General features: G+C 37.9%; 1 protein-coding gene across 6 annotated transcripts in view; it reads left to right on the top strand.

Moving 5' to 3' along the window:
* TAFA2 (TAFA chemokine like family member 2) overlaps nucleotides 1-15,014 on the top strand; it is a 506,162-nt gene that overhangs the window by 11,041 nt on the left and 480,107 nt on the right. The gene's annotated exons all lie outside the window — the stretch shown is intronic.

Below are 15,014 nucleotides of genomic sequence, written 5' to 3'. Positions count from 1 at the left end.
AGTGTTATATTAGTGCATACTATTCTGGTTTCAAATGGGATCTTCAAAATTTTCAGAAACATATTGATATTATACTACAGATTGATTAAATTTCCTAAACCCACCCACTTCCAATGTGTACACCACATGTATATGTTGGATTTTATCCTGTGCTGTAACTATAGACCAGCTAGTCATTGGAATTAGTGAAAATCTAGCCTAGTTAGACAATTGATTATTACTACCACTGAAAAAGATAAGACTTTTCATGTTACTTGGGATTCAGATGAGATGTGAGTATCTAAGCTCTAAGGAGAGTATTCCAGTTTGTTCACAATTATCTATATGGGGTATAAGATATAACTAAGGAACCAGAGCTTATATGCATATATTAAAGTCTTTTTGGAGTTCCCGTCGTGGCGCAGTGGTTAACGAATCCGACTAGGAACCATGAGGTCGCGGGTTCGGTCCCTGCCCTTGCTCAGTGGGTTAAAGATCCGGCGTTGCCGTGAGCTGTGGTGTAGGTCGCAGACGCGGCTCGGATCCCGCGTTGCTGTGGCTCTGGCGTAGGCCGGTGGCTACAGCTCCGATTCGACCCCTAGCCTGGGAACCTCCATATGCCGCGGGAGTGGCCCAAGAAATAGCAACAACAACAACAACAGACAAAAAGACAAAAAAAAAAAAAAAGTATTTTTAATCACTTCCTTCAGTCTCCTAAATGACTCCATGGTACATTTAATTATTTTATGATTTTCCCTGAATGGCCAGTTAGCGAAGGTACATCTCCCTTTCCCCTAGCAATAGCACAAACATATTTATTCAATTATGTTTATATTTATAATGCTCCTTTTGCACAGTAGATTTTGGAAACTCTTTACAGAGAGATTGGATAATGTGACAATGTTGTCTTCTTAGCAATTATGGTGGTAGGCTGGATTTAGTACTTGACAAAATGGGGACAATCAGCTAAACAAGTCTCCTTTGCTCTTTTAGCTCCTTGGGCTACATAACGCTAACTCTTCACATAAAGCCTGGAGAGTGCAAAGTAGCTCTTGATGAATACAAGGTTTGTTTTACTCAATATTTTTATGGTTTTTTTTCCTGCTATGAACTAGTCACTGTATAATTGCATGCATGTGAATGGGCAACTGTGTTGACCTTTAAAGGTCATGCAAAGATTCTAAACCTTACAATTTGCAGTGTTAATTGCCTATGACCTCCTGTTGCTGCATATGGAGCTTTCTGTTGAGTTTAATAATACAGAACAGATTATGGAGCTGGCAGATTATGCAGCTCTTTATAAGCAAATTCTTAAAGGTATCCATAGTAGGGACTATGATAGAAGATTTTTGGAGAAGTGTATTTGTGTTTTGGAATTAAGCAGAATGGCCTGGGCTATGAGGAGAGAGATTGTTTCTGGTGCAAAAGCCTGATCATTGAAAATTATTATCTTGGAGTTCCCATCGTGGCGCAGTGGTTAACGAATCCGACTAGGAACCATGAGGTTGCGGGTTCGGTCCCTGCCCTTGCTCAGTGGGTTAACGATCCGGCGTTGCCGTGAGCTGTGGTGTAGGTTGCAGACGCGGCTCGGATCCTGCGTTGCTGTGGCTCTGGCGTAGGCCGGTGGCTACAGCTCCGATTCGACCCCTAGCCTGGGAACCTCCACATGCCGCGGGAGCGGCCCAAGAAATGGCAAAAAGACAAAAAAAAAAAAAAAGAAAATTATTATCTATATGTAAAAACTGTGCCATACTTTTATTTGATTCTGGCTGAGTTTTTCCATCTTTTTTAACATCCTGCTTGGAGATTCCAATTGTACTTAAATATTAGTGGAAGTAAATATGCTTGCTCTCTCTTGCTGTATTATGAAAAAGACCATCCATATGAGAAAAGTAAGACGTGTAATCACACATCTTTGTCCTAGTCTGCATTTTCCTGGCTTAAATTTTTTTATCTTTATGGATTGGAGTAAGCAAGGGCAGGCAACTACAGAAAGGGTTATGTAGTCATAGGATCTTAATAACAAAACTTCAGCCTAGTAATAGAACACTGAGACTTTGTTAGGATATGCTTTTCAAGAGAACAGGCTTTCTACAGCCCTGCAGCTTGGGTTTACTCACACAGTAGAGCTTCATGTACAGCTGCAGCCAATTTGTGACTGCTCAGATCAGTCAAAAATTCAGAAATGGCCAATTCACATCATTTGATGAAAAGAACATACTCTTTTATATTTTCAACTTACATTAGTTAGTGACAGCTCCAAATTCATTTAAGGTGGAATTGTCTGGTTATCGTTGTCATTTCTTTCTTCGTTTAGTTTTACCTTGTTATAGGTGTGCAATCCATGGCATACTCACATTTGTCGGTGCTGACGAGTTCAGCAAATTCTTCCTTAGAATGGCCATGAGGCATATCAGTAGCAGTGACCTGGTCCTGCTTTTGTTTGTATTGTCTTCAGAAAAGTTGAGTTGAATTGAGTGAAACAGCTCTAACTTGAGTTCTCTTTTATGGTATCTAAGGAGGAAGGAGGATGCCTTTCAATCAGGCAATCCAAAGGCCAAGTGAGAGGGCATTGAAATCTTATACTCCAGAAAACAGAGGCCCCATTTTGGGCAGCTTTAAGTTCAAGGAAAATTCTAACCTATTTTTTTTTTTCCAGCTTCAGTTCTTGAAATGTTATATCACAGTAGTTGCCTGCGAAGATACGCATTTAGCAGTATTGCAAACTCCTTTTAGATTGATTGTTGGTGTGTTTATAAATACACCAGAATTGGGTCAAAATTGAGACTTTGCTATTTGAGGATATATTTGCTCATCACATCATTTGTTGAGTGGTTAAAGTTCATTGGCTTGCATTTGGTTAGCCGATAAATTTTGAAAAGGTCTATTATAAAACCAACGTGTTGTAGTGGTGAGAGCTCTGGAGATGCTTTTGTAGTTCTATCAATAAATAACCATGTAACCACAAGAAAAATCACTTGATTTCTCTGTGCCTCAGTTTCTCAGCAATATATTTCCTTCAGTCAAGTTTTCAAGACAATTAAGAATGTAATTTTTTTCCCATGTCCAGACCTAGTAAGCATCATGCCCCAGAAAGTATAATGGTATTGCAGAACATACCTTTATTTAGACAGTTAGGGGCATCTAGCTCAAAAAGTTGCTGGCATGCGAGTAAATATTCTATAAATGCTTTTCTGTAAGCGATTTGTCATAGTTGTTCAGCTTTATATATTGGGGATGATGATGATGTGGATGATGATTATGCTGATGGCTAAAGACTAGAGATGTGGGGACATAAAATTGAATCAGACTAAATCTTATAATTCAACGTAGCCATTTTGCCTAGTTTGCATGATGCTGTTTTGCTGCAAAACGAGTTGTGATAGGCCATGAATCTTAGGCTCATTGGTGTTACATTTCTCTACAGCTGGTTTTCCTAGTTACTGAGATAAAAATGGTTTGATCGATTAACTCAAAGAGAACTAGGTTAGCAAATGAATAATCTTCATCTACCTGTTGATAATTAAACACATTCATTCAAGATCTGTATATGAACTTTAAAGAATTTATATTCCTTGGGAAAATTCACTTATTTATTCAATAACTATTGAGCACTCTCTAGGTGCTTGGGGTATTTTAGTAAACAAAAAAGACAGATACACAACTTACCATTTTAGTATAATGCTTTAAATTTAGAAATGAATTCTGGAGGAGTTTCGACAATGTATTTGTGCTATACCTGCTCTTACTATTCTTTTTTTTTTTTTTTTTGTCTTTTCAGGGCCACACCTGTAGCATATGGAGGTTCCCAGGCTAGGGGTCGAATCAGAGCTGTAGCCACTGGTCTACACCACAGCTCATGGCAACGCCAGATCCTTAACCCACTGAGCGAGACCAGGGATCAAACCTGCACAACCTCATGGTTCATAGTCGCATTCATTTCTGCTGCACCACGACAGGAACTCCTATTCTTGTTTATAATTGTGAAGTACAGTTATGGAAAGAAATGGTTAAAATGTCTGCGTTGGAATGAGTTGTGAAGAAGAATATCACAGTGTATATTTGAGGTGAAGTAGTACGTAGTTTAATGGACTGATTCGGTTCATAAGGTGAATGATCAAACTAACGGTGACACAAACAGTAGCTCCTTTTCCTCAGTTACATACATGAAAGAATAAATTCAGATAGGCTGAATGCTTTGAGATCAGGGGCATGATGCTTCCTAGAGCCTCTTAAAGGGGTTGCAAATTTAAATGGCTACAGGAGTCAGGCTGGGAATGTAAATGATGAAGCAGACCAAATGGAAGATGACAAATGGCAACTGGCACTCAGCCTCAGCTACAGCACTGGGGAGACTGTAGGGAAGGGTGGAGATTCTGGCCAATAGGAGAGCTGAGCCTTGGCTCTACTTCTTGCCGTGCTGGAACGTGGGCTTGGTGTTGCCAGATTTTCTGATTTGTAGAAGAGAACTTAGATGTGCAGATTTTTTTTTTTTTGAGTTCATTATATATATATATGTATTTAAAAAATTTTTTTTTCCCACTGTACAGCAAGGGGATCATGTTATTCTTACATGTATACATTTCCCCCCCCTCCTTTGTTCTGTTGCAATAAGAGTATCTAGACATAGTTCTCAATGCTACTCAGCAGGATCTCCATGTAAATCTATTCCAAGTTGTGTCTCATAAGCCCAAGCTCCCGATCCTTCCCACCCCCTCCCTCTCCTATCAGGTAGCCACAAGTCTATTTTCCAAGTCCATGATTTTCTTTTCTGTGGAGATATTCATTTGTGCTGGATATTAGATTCCAGTTATAAGTGGTATCATATGGTATTTGTCTTTCTGGCTCATTTCACTCAGTATGAGAGTCTCTAGTTCCATCCATGTTGCTGCAAATGGCATTATGTCATTCTTTTTTATGGCTGAGTAGTATTCCATTGTGTATATATACCACATCTTCCAAATCCAATCATCTGTTGATGGACATTTGGGTTGTTTCCATGTCCTGGCTATTGTGAATAGTGCTGCAGTGAACATGCGGGTGCATGTGTCTCTTTTAAGTAGAGTTTTGTCCGGATATATGCCCAAGAGTGGGATTGCGGGGTCATATGGAAGTTCTATGTATAGATTTCTAAGGTATCTCCAAACTGTTCTCTGTAGTGGCTGTACCAGTTTACATTCCCACCAACAGTGCAGGAGGGTTCCCTTTTCTCCACACCCTCTCCAGCGATGTGCAGATTTTTTAATGTGAAAATCTCAGATTTATAAATGACCGCATTGAATTCCAGTTTGAAATACTCTGCGGGCCAGCAGACATGTCTGTGAGCCATATGCAGGCTAAGGACCATGAGTGTGTCACTTTTAACAGGGGGATGTGTGAAGACAGCCAGTGAGGGAGACAGTGTTTACCCGCCCTTCTGTCATTTCTTGTCACAATCCTCCAACCCCAGTTGCTTCTGGAGCCAGGGTGGTTGATAGTCAAGGGCTCAGCTGGAGGAGCTGAATGATAATGATGAGTGGTTCAGTCTCACCCCAGTTTTTAGTTTTCTTTCTCTTATTGGCTCATTGATCAGTTGATGCTAAACTCACCTTGAAGTTGGTGGTACCTTGAAGGGTTTAAGAGATGCACTGAAGATGCAGAAGTTTAAATTTATGCCAGATATAAAGCCTATTTCTCTAGGCCAAAGGCTCTTAAATTTCTCTATGCACACTAACCATCTGGGAAATTTTGCTAAAATGCAGGTTCTACAGTGGGCCCTGGAGTTTATGCATTTTGATAAGCTCCTGGGTAAAGCTAATGCTGCAGGGACTTGAGTTGCAAAGCTTTAGAGAGCTTTTTCACCACTGAATTTCTCTCTATGCATGCATACATGTTGGGAGCCTCTCACTCCTACTTCTTAGACAGGTTTCTCCTTGCAGTAAGCAGCCTAAACCTGGCCATCAATTGTAAATACTTTTCTCAAAGCCTTCTTAATCTGAGCACAGAATTCATAAGCATTAATGCTCAGTTTTCTAGTCTTAGAGAACATGGTCCCCTCGCCCCACTGCCAAAGCATAAGTCAGTTGTCTTTTCTTCACAATTAAAGCAAGTTTTGTTTACTTCCTACAGTTTGAAGAAATAATTTTATTTCATAACTAAGACATTATATTACACATGGATGTATTCTAGTATACAAGTCAAGTTTAACTCCCCAAATCATTTTTGGAACTTCAACAGTAATGGCTTTGTTTTAGGGCTTAAATGTCAAAGTTGTGGGCACAACATTAAGTTTGTTTTCTACTTAAGTAGTTATGAATATGTGGGAGGATGGGGTTGAAAAAAGGTGGTTTTCCTTGTATGTTTATTGCACTTTCAACTTTAAAGTGACTCTCTCTCTTTTGCTTTTGCTCTGCTAATCCTAAATACCTTTCCAAAAGTGATCTCTTTAGGGTTGAAGACATCATAACTTATTTAGGGAGTTTGACTTCTTCATATTTGATTTGTACTTTTCCCCCAAACCAGTTTTACTAATGCCAGAGGTGTCATAGCTCAGGTGTGTGACTCTATTCTACCCAGACATGACCTTGGATATCATGTCACAAACTCAGCTCAAATAAAACTTTTATTGCCAGTTTTATCAAAGCTCTGGAAATTTTTATGTTTTGTTATGCTAGGATATTAATTTTAAACAGAGATTAGATTTAGGCATATAAATCTGAGAGGGTGAAATAATTTGTTTTCTTCCAAGTTGTATGATTAATATAGTTTGTAATAGTAATGCTATTAAATCTTACTCAGTTTCTTTTAAGTGTTGGAAGTTTCTATAGAATAGCTTTGCTTATAGCTGAGTAATGATATGCATTGATTTTACTCAGTCTGTTAGACTGTAAGCTCTGTGAGGCAGAACCATGTTTATCATGTTTCTATTGATTCCTGGTACTTAGCATAGTGTCGGACGTATAACCCACTTAATAAATTTAATGGGAAGTTGACCAGCAATTCATATTGATAGAATGTCTTTTTGTATGTTTCTTCAATGTGTGAGGAAGTATTCTACAAAGAACTGTCATTTATTTTAATTGCGTCTGTGTTGTATGTGTGAGAGAGCATTTATTTTGACCTGCCCTTTCCATCTCTAATCTGAAAGGTATGTTAGCATTAAAAAATAAATAAATTCTAGGCAAAACATCAAGGACAAAATCAAAATGAATATGCTGACTGATATTCCCTTTCTTTTCACAATTTATTGTAAGCTGGAGGTTTAGAGACTGCATATGCTTATGATGCCATTGTTGTATAAATTAAATATTTGTCAGTGTCAAATTTAAGTGTTGTTAATCACATATGGAATATATTTTGATTGCTCTTGTCAGTGACTGACTCATCATTCATTAGGGAATTTAAAGCCGTTTATTCTTATCTACATAATTACCATTTTCATAATTTATCATGAACCAGATTTGCTTATTTCACCTTCAGGAACACTATTGACTGTGATATCATTGTTCTTGGCTTCAATGATATTGAAAATTATTGGTGTTCTAATTTTAAATGCTATTTAGTACAGGTAGTATGCATTCAAATATTGATTTTATTTTAGTCCTTCTGGGTTAAGCAAAGCTTTTAAATGCTTGCTACCAAAGATGATTTCACAAAATTAAAATTCTCTGACTATATTTGAATATGAAGGAAACTCATGTGTATTATGAAGCCAAAAAAATCAACTCATTAGATCATTAAAAACTGAAAGTTGAATTTTGTGTTGACTTTATTTTAAAAGATTTAATTAAACTGTACATATTAGCATCCTTATATACTTAAAAAGTTGCTCAAAACCCTTAAATATAATGTCTTCACTCTTTGAGGTATAAAACATATTTTTGTAACTCTTTAATGAGTCAAAGGACAGGCTCTAATTTGAATGGATCTGATTTTTCTCTGTATTGTCCAAAACCATTCATACTTTTATAATTAAGATCTAAGGCTATTGAGCTAGGTACACTGTGAAATTTATTGAAAAAAATCTATGCTTCTTCCCAACTCAATCTCAAATATGAGGTTAATGAAAAATTTAGGCACTGTGTATTATGGAAAGATTTTCAAAATCAATAAGTAGAATTAAAATCAAGCTTATTGTATATTGGTGAATTTTACCTTGCAGCAAAAGTTTGTTACACTTGTAGAAGCCTATGTAAGTTAAGGTCTTCCTTACCTGGTATCTTTTCCTATCATCTGATTACATCTAGTTTTCAAAATGGACTTCAGGATTTGAGACTAATATTTCACTTTGTATTTTGTGAAATCTGCTTCAAGTTCACTGGGGAGATGGTATACCAGACTGAAGCAAAATGAAAGCAAAAAGACTAAATAACTGACAATCAGGGATTGAAAAGGTGGCAAGTTTAGCATTTTGTAGGATGTGATGGGAAAAAGTTGTTAGATAGGGGGCCAAATGAAATGAAAGGGAGGAAAAGTGGTCAGAAGGGAAGTTTGTTTTAGTTATAATTTTTATACAATGAATAGAGGAAATTATTGACCATTGAGAGAAGAAAAAATGTTAGACAAAGAATAAATGCATTGTAATTCTTGAAGAATAAAGACATAAAATAGCAACGAACTAAAGTAAAGTTATAGAGGAAAGAAAGATATATGGTGCCTAACCTTTTCTTTTTTTTTTTTTTTCCCCTTGATCTTGTAAAAACTCTATCCAGGAATAAGAAGTTTCTGTCAAGACTTTTTTTTTTTTTTTTTTAAATTTAACCAAGTCAGAAAGAATGGGTCCTAGTTCTGACCTTGCCTCCAGATAGTCAGCCCTTAAAAAGTTACCAAACACTTCTGTCATCAGTTTTCTCAGTGGTAAATGAGATGATTGGATTTAATGATTACTTAGATCCCTCCAAGCTCTGTAAGTCAATGATGACCATAGGTCATCCTTCTGTGCTTCTATTCTGTATCTTCTTTTTTTTTTTGTCTTTTTGCCTTTTCTAGGGCCACTTCTGCAACACATGGAGGTTCCCAGGCTAGGGGTCGAATCAGAGCTGTAGCCACCGGCCTACACCAGCGCCACAGCAATGCGGGATCCGAGCTGCGTCTGCAACCTATACCACAGCTCATGGCAACGCCGGATCCTTAACCCACTGAGCAAGGCCAGGGATCGAACCTGCAACCTCATGGATCCTAGTCAGATTCGTTAATCACTGAGCCACGATGGGAACTTCTCTATTCTGTATCTTAGACACTGCCTTGTCTGCTTCCTTCCTAGACTATGAAATTCTTGAGGTCAAGAAAGATGTTTTATTTTTTTTTATTTTTATTTTTTGTCTTTTTAGCTATTTCTTGGGCCGCTCCCGTGGCATATGGAGGTTCCCAGGCTAGGGGTCTAATCAGAGCTGTAGCCACCGGCCTACGCCAGAGCCACAGCAACGCGGGATCCGAGCCGCGTCTGCAACCTACACCACAGCTCACGGCAAGGCCGGATCGTTAACCCACTGAGCAAGGGCAGGGACCGAACCCGAAACCTCATGGTTCCTAGTCGGATTCGTTAACCACTGCACCACGACGGGAACTCCAGATGTTTTATTCTTCACTTTGTACTACCTAAGCCTACACTAGAACATATTTAGGCATTTAATAAGCATTTTATTAATAAATCATTTATTTTATTATTCTAAAATTCCAGATTATTTCCCTTTTATCTTCATAATAAACAACAAAGTGTGTTCCATAAGCATAAATAATAACCACATTTGCATTCTTCTGTATTTTTTATAAAATACTTTATAAATGTGATTTCATTTCATGTTTAAAATGGCTGTAAGTTGAGGATAAATGCTATCCTCAATTTGAGGTGAGCAAACTGATAGAGACAGCTAAAAATCATACAACTAGCAAGTGCCAAGAGGCTGATTTGCACACAAAGCCCATCTGTTGCGATAAATTTCTCCGTGGGTCTCTCAAGACACTAAGTACCCCTTTGTTCCATAATATCTTTTTAAGAAAGTTTAAAAGGCGAACAGTCTTAGAAGATCAGATCTCTCTCTGAATCACAGGAAAGATCTGTTTACTGTTCAGCACACATACAAATCTTCCTCCAAGGTAAAGGGCATGTTTGCTTGTAGCCCATTATAAAAGATTTGGGTTTCCTAAGCTCAACGTGCCACAAACCTGTGTGTGTGCAACATCCACATGGGCTGCTTTGCATCACACGTGTGGGACTTGGGGACAAAGGGAGGTGACTCAAAAGTGATGTTCATACTTCTGGCTATGAAATAAGTCCTCTCTTTCTGACCCAAGAGTCTTGTGCCTTTTGCTACTATCCATAAAATTCAGCAGGCTTGCAAGTAGGGTAAAGACTCTCAGAACCCATGTAGTTATTAACAGTATATCTTTCTGTTACATCAAAGAAAAATCTCTGTCTTTACGGAGTATATGTCCACTTCCATAGCCACTCTAAGAAGAACTGTAACAGAATGAATGACCCATTATATGCTGCCAGGCTTTTAGTTCTGGGGTCCCTGCTGAGACCCATCCTCCTGTGATAATTAGATGCTTTGGTGGCACTGTAGAAAGTAGATTCTATGGAGTCCAAAATAGGAAGCCAGGAGGAAATTGAACCAATCAGTCAAGGAGACTGAAGGTCCTGGCTTGGGTGACTGATGATGTTTTTTTACAGGGAGATCCCCAAAGCTAGTCTGTCTAGATGAAGATAGTTGGTTTAATTTTAAACATTTTGAGTTTGAGGTGCTCTTGGAATACACAAGAGGAAATCTGTACAAGTTGTGGCAAGTATGGGTCTGGAGTTCAGGACAGAATTAGGGTTTAGAGAGAAAGATTTGGGAGTCATCAGTGTACATGTTGCTGTTTAAATCTTCTAACTAGGAGAGATCTCCAGGAAGAGTGTTGAACAAACACCAAGGAGAGAGAGACCCCTGGGGAACAGTAGCCTATATAAAAGAATCTTAGCTCTTTTTAATGTCAAAAAGAAGAGTCACCTTTCTCTCTGGGTTTTTGCTCAGCTTGCTGCAACTTGGCCTCATAAACCATGAAGTCCACCTTTGCTGTAATGACCTGCTGTCTAGAGAAGCTGATGATAGCAGGAAGGGAGAGCAAAAGAGGAAAGTGGGGAGCATGCCTGGAGTTCCTTATTTCGATTTTCCCTACTGCTACTCCTGGATATCATTGTGTATTAAGGCTGTGCTCCTGCAGAGCTGTGCTGGACAAGCACACTGTGAGGGGGTAGAGACTTAGCTGCTATGGTCTTTACTCTCTATGGAGATTTACTGATACTTAAAAAAGTTAAAACCTGAACATTCACAATGTGCCAGGCACTGTGCCAAACACTCTACATGAGTTATATAATATACTCGGTAATTCCAGAAAAAGGTATTACTCTTATCCCTATTTTATTAATAAGTGGCTTGACCATGGCTGGACAGCTTGTAAAAAGCAGACAAGTCTTCAATTGTACATCCTGCCTCAGAGCTGAGTTTTAAACCATACAGTACTGCATCTCAATCATACTCGTTGGAAAAGTAGACTTATTCTGCTTAATAGAATGCTGGATAAAGAATTGTCTTGGTATCAGTTATTTCTATCTAGACATCCTAAGTTCTCTCTAAGTTTAGAGTTATATCATTTAAATTATGCTGTAACATCCATATCATTCTTTGCATATCTCTCAGATTTCCCATATGTAGCATGTAGCGTGCCGTGGTCCTCCAATTTCATTTAATAAGAAACTTTATTAAGTAATGAGATAAAGACCTAGCATTCAAGAAAATTTGAAAAATTATTCATATACTCAAATACTTGTTCCTTTGAATTGAAAAAGTAAAATCCCAACTCCTAAGCATGTGTGAGCTAAAGTGGGTCTTTTTCTGGAATTTAAATTCAGGCTGAAGTAGTCTATTACATTTATCTTATGAAAATATCTCTGGGGCTCTTTGCTGTGTAAGACATGGGTTTCTTAAGGGTAGGGTGGGAGTAGCCTACGCAGCAGTGCTGGTGCAGAACTCACTTGCCTCTGTAGAACATCAATATAAGACTAATTAGATGCTAAATGCTTGTTGAGTATTGAACAATGCAATCTTCTAATTTTCTGATTAATGACAAAGCTTCATGAAAACATTAATTATATTGGAAGAATTCAGACAATGCCTTTTTGAGTAAAACAGAAAATATATCTGTAAATGGACTTTTTTCCTAATAATATGATAATGCAGGTAGTAGGTATTCTATGGTAATATGAATAGTAGGTTCCTGTTCTTGAGGTTATGGATGTTTTTAAATGATGGCAAAATCAAAGGAGGAATACTGTATTATAGTTACATTGCATTTTCTTTTGAATCTGTTTTTAAACACATTGGAAAAGGATGGGAACATACTGAATCTTTTTTTTTTTGATGAAAGATATGGAATGCTTAGCATATATATGTGTGTCTATGTTATATCTATTCATAATATCTATTTGTAATATATAATGTGCTCTTTGTACACTTTACTTTCTTTGTCTGAATTATAATTATTGGTTCTAGAATAGATTAGTAGGTGGGAATAATTTGTCTTAATCATCAATAATTTAAGTATCATATGGATTATACTCTAAAACTATAAATAGCCCTAGCCAGAAAGTTTTGTTATAAGAGAAAGTCCTCTTGTGACAGATAAAATGTAAAATCATAACAAACAATAATATACCTTCATTTGAAGAGCCACTTTGTTGAAGCTGACAGGGCAGTTTTTTTTTTTTTTTTTTTTTTTTTTTTGTCTTTTTGCTATTTCTTGGGCCGCTCCCACGGCATATGGAGTTTCCCAGGCTAGGGGTCCAATCAGAGCTGTAGCTGCCAGCCTATGCCAGAGCCACAGCAACTTGGGATCCGAGCCGCGTCTGCAACCTACACCACAGCTCACGGCAACGCCGGATCTTTAACCCACTGAGCAAGGGCAGGGATCGAACCCGCAACCTCATGGTTCCTAGTCGGATTCGTTAACCACTGCGCCACGACAGGAACTCCTGACAGGGCAGTTTTATTTCAAATGACTGGGGATATGACAAAGTGAAAATGTGGTATAAAAGGAGCTTATTGTAGATACATAGTAACTTTAGAAATGAAAAAAAAAATGTGGAGTTTAAAGAAGTGAGGGTATAATCAGAGCAATAAGTAGGCATTTCAAATATTTTTCTTTATACATTTTATTATAACATTTACACCTGATTCCACCCCTCCCCCTGCCATAAATCAGGAAAAAAACATGGAGGATATAGAATCCAAAAGCCTCACTTTATAAATGAAGTCTCAATGCCCAGAGCTGTAGCCAGATAAGTTGAAGGGCACAGAAATAGTGGTAGATCAAGTCTGGAACCTAGTTTTTCTGATTTTTCAGTGGGATGTTTCCACTACAAATAATCTTTGTCAGCTTTTCATAGAATCAAAGTTCTGGAAGGGAGTTTCAGAAGGCACTCAATCTGTCTTGCTTTCTTACACTGATGTACAAAGTTATGTGAACATTGATCCAATTAAAGAAAAATATTCTACAGAGAAAAAAATGCTAAAATTTCATTCAATAGTTTATTCTAGAGCTTAATACCCTGTTTGTCAATATTCATTTAATCATTGTTTATCTAGCACCTACTATGTGTCAGGCACTATGCTATGTGCTGCGGATACTTAGTAGGTAAAGGAGAGTGTTTTTACTTCTTAGAGTTTATAGTCTAGTAGAAGAGGTAGCCAATAAATGAAAATGTACATGTGCATATAAATTTACACCCACAAATATCTTTGCACATTTAGGGTCAAGCTGTATCTTCAAATATTTATAATATAGAGTTATATCAGTGGACAGACATACAAGGAGAAAGATTTTTATTTTTTATTAAAGTATAGTTGATTTACAATGTCGTGCCAATTTCTGCTGTACGGCGCATACACACACACACACACACATACACGCATACACACACACACACTTTTTTTAAATATTATTTGCCATCATGGTCTACCCCTGGGAGACTGGATATAATTCCCTGTGCTATACGGTAGGACCTTATTATCTATCCATTCTAAATGTGATGTTTGCATCTACTAACCCCAAACTGCCACTCCATCCCGCTCCTTCCTCATTCTCCCTTGGCAACCACAAGTCTGTTCTCCATGTCTATGAGTCTGTTTCTGTTTTGCAGATAGGTTTATTTGTGCCATATTTTGGATTCCACATATAAGCGATATCACATGGAATTTGTCTTTCTCTTTCTGACTTCATTTAGTATGATAATGTCTAGTTGGATCTGTGTTGCTGCAAATGTTATTTCTTTTTTTATGATTGAGTGGTGTCCTATTGTATGTATGTACCCCATCTTCTTTATCAATTCATCTATCAGTGGAAGTTTAGGTTGTTTCCCTGTCTTGGCTAATATGAATAGTGCTGCAATGAGCATAGGAGTGCTTGTATCTTTTTGAATTATCGTTTTGTCTAGATATATACCCAGGAGTGGGAATGCTGGATCATATGGTAGTTCTAGTTTTAGTTTTTTGAGGAATCACCATACTATTTTCCATAGTGGTTGCACCAATTTACATTCCTACCAATAGTATATAGGAGGGTTCTCTTTTCTCCACACCTATAAAGAGAAAGATGTTGATTCAAAAGGAGAAAACTTGGTAATATTTACAGCTGTCCAAAGATTTAAGAGTTTTAGAAAGCAGTAAGCTTCTGGAGTTTCCATTATGGCTCGCCGGTAAGGAACCCGACTAGTATCCATGAGGACACAGGTTCAACCCCTGGCCTCGCTCAGTGGGTTATGGATCTGGCATTGCTGTGAGTTGTGGTGTAGGTCACAGATGGGGCTTGGATCTGACGTTGCTGTGGCTGTGGCATAGACCAGCAGCTACAGCTTGGATTTGACCCCTAGCCTAGGAACTTACATGTGCCATGAGTGCAGCCCCAGAAAGACAAAATAAATAAATTTAAAAAAGGCTGTAAACTTCTAACATTGGGGTGTTCATAAACATGCAACTGGACAGCTTCCGGGAGAGTATTATTTCAGAGGCATTCAAATG

Source organism: Sus scrofa, chromosome 5 (assembly GCF_054392235.1).
Source record: "Sus scrofa isolate SSC_HxYL_T2T_F1_AM1 chromosome 5, Sscrofa_HxYL_maternal_Yorkshire_Landrace_v2.0, whole genome shotgun sequence".
NCBI lineage: Eukaryota > Metazoa > Chordata > Mammalia > Artiodactyla > Suidae > Sus > Sus scrofa.
Note: the sequence above shows the minus strand (reverse complement) of the source record. Positions and strands in the feature narration are given on the sequence as shown.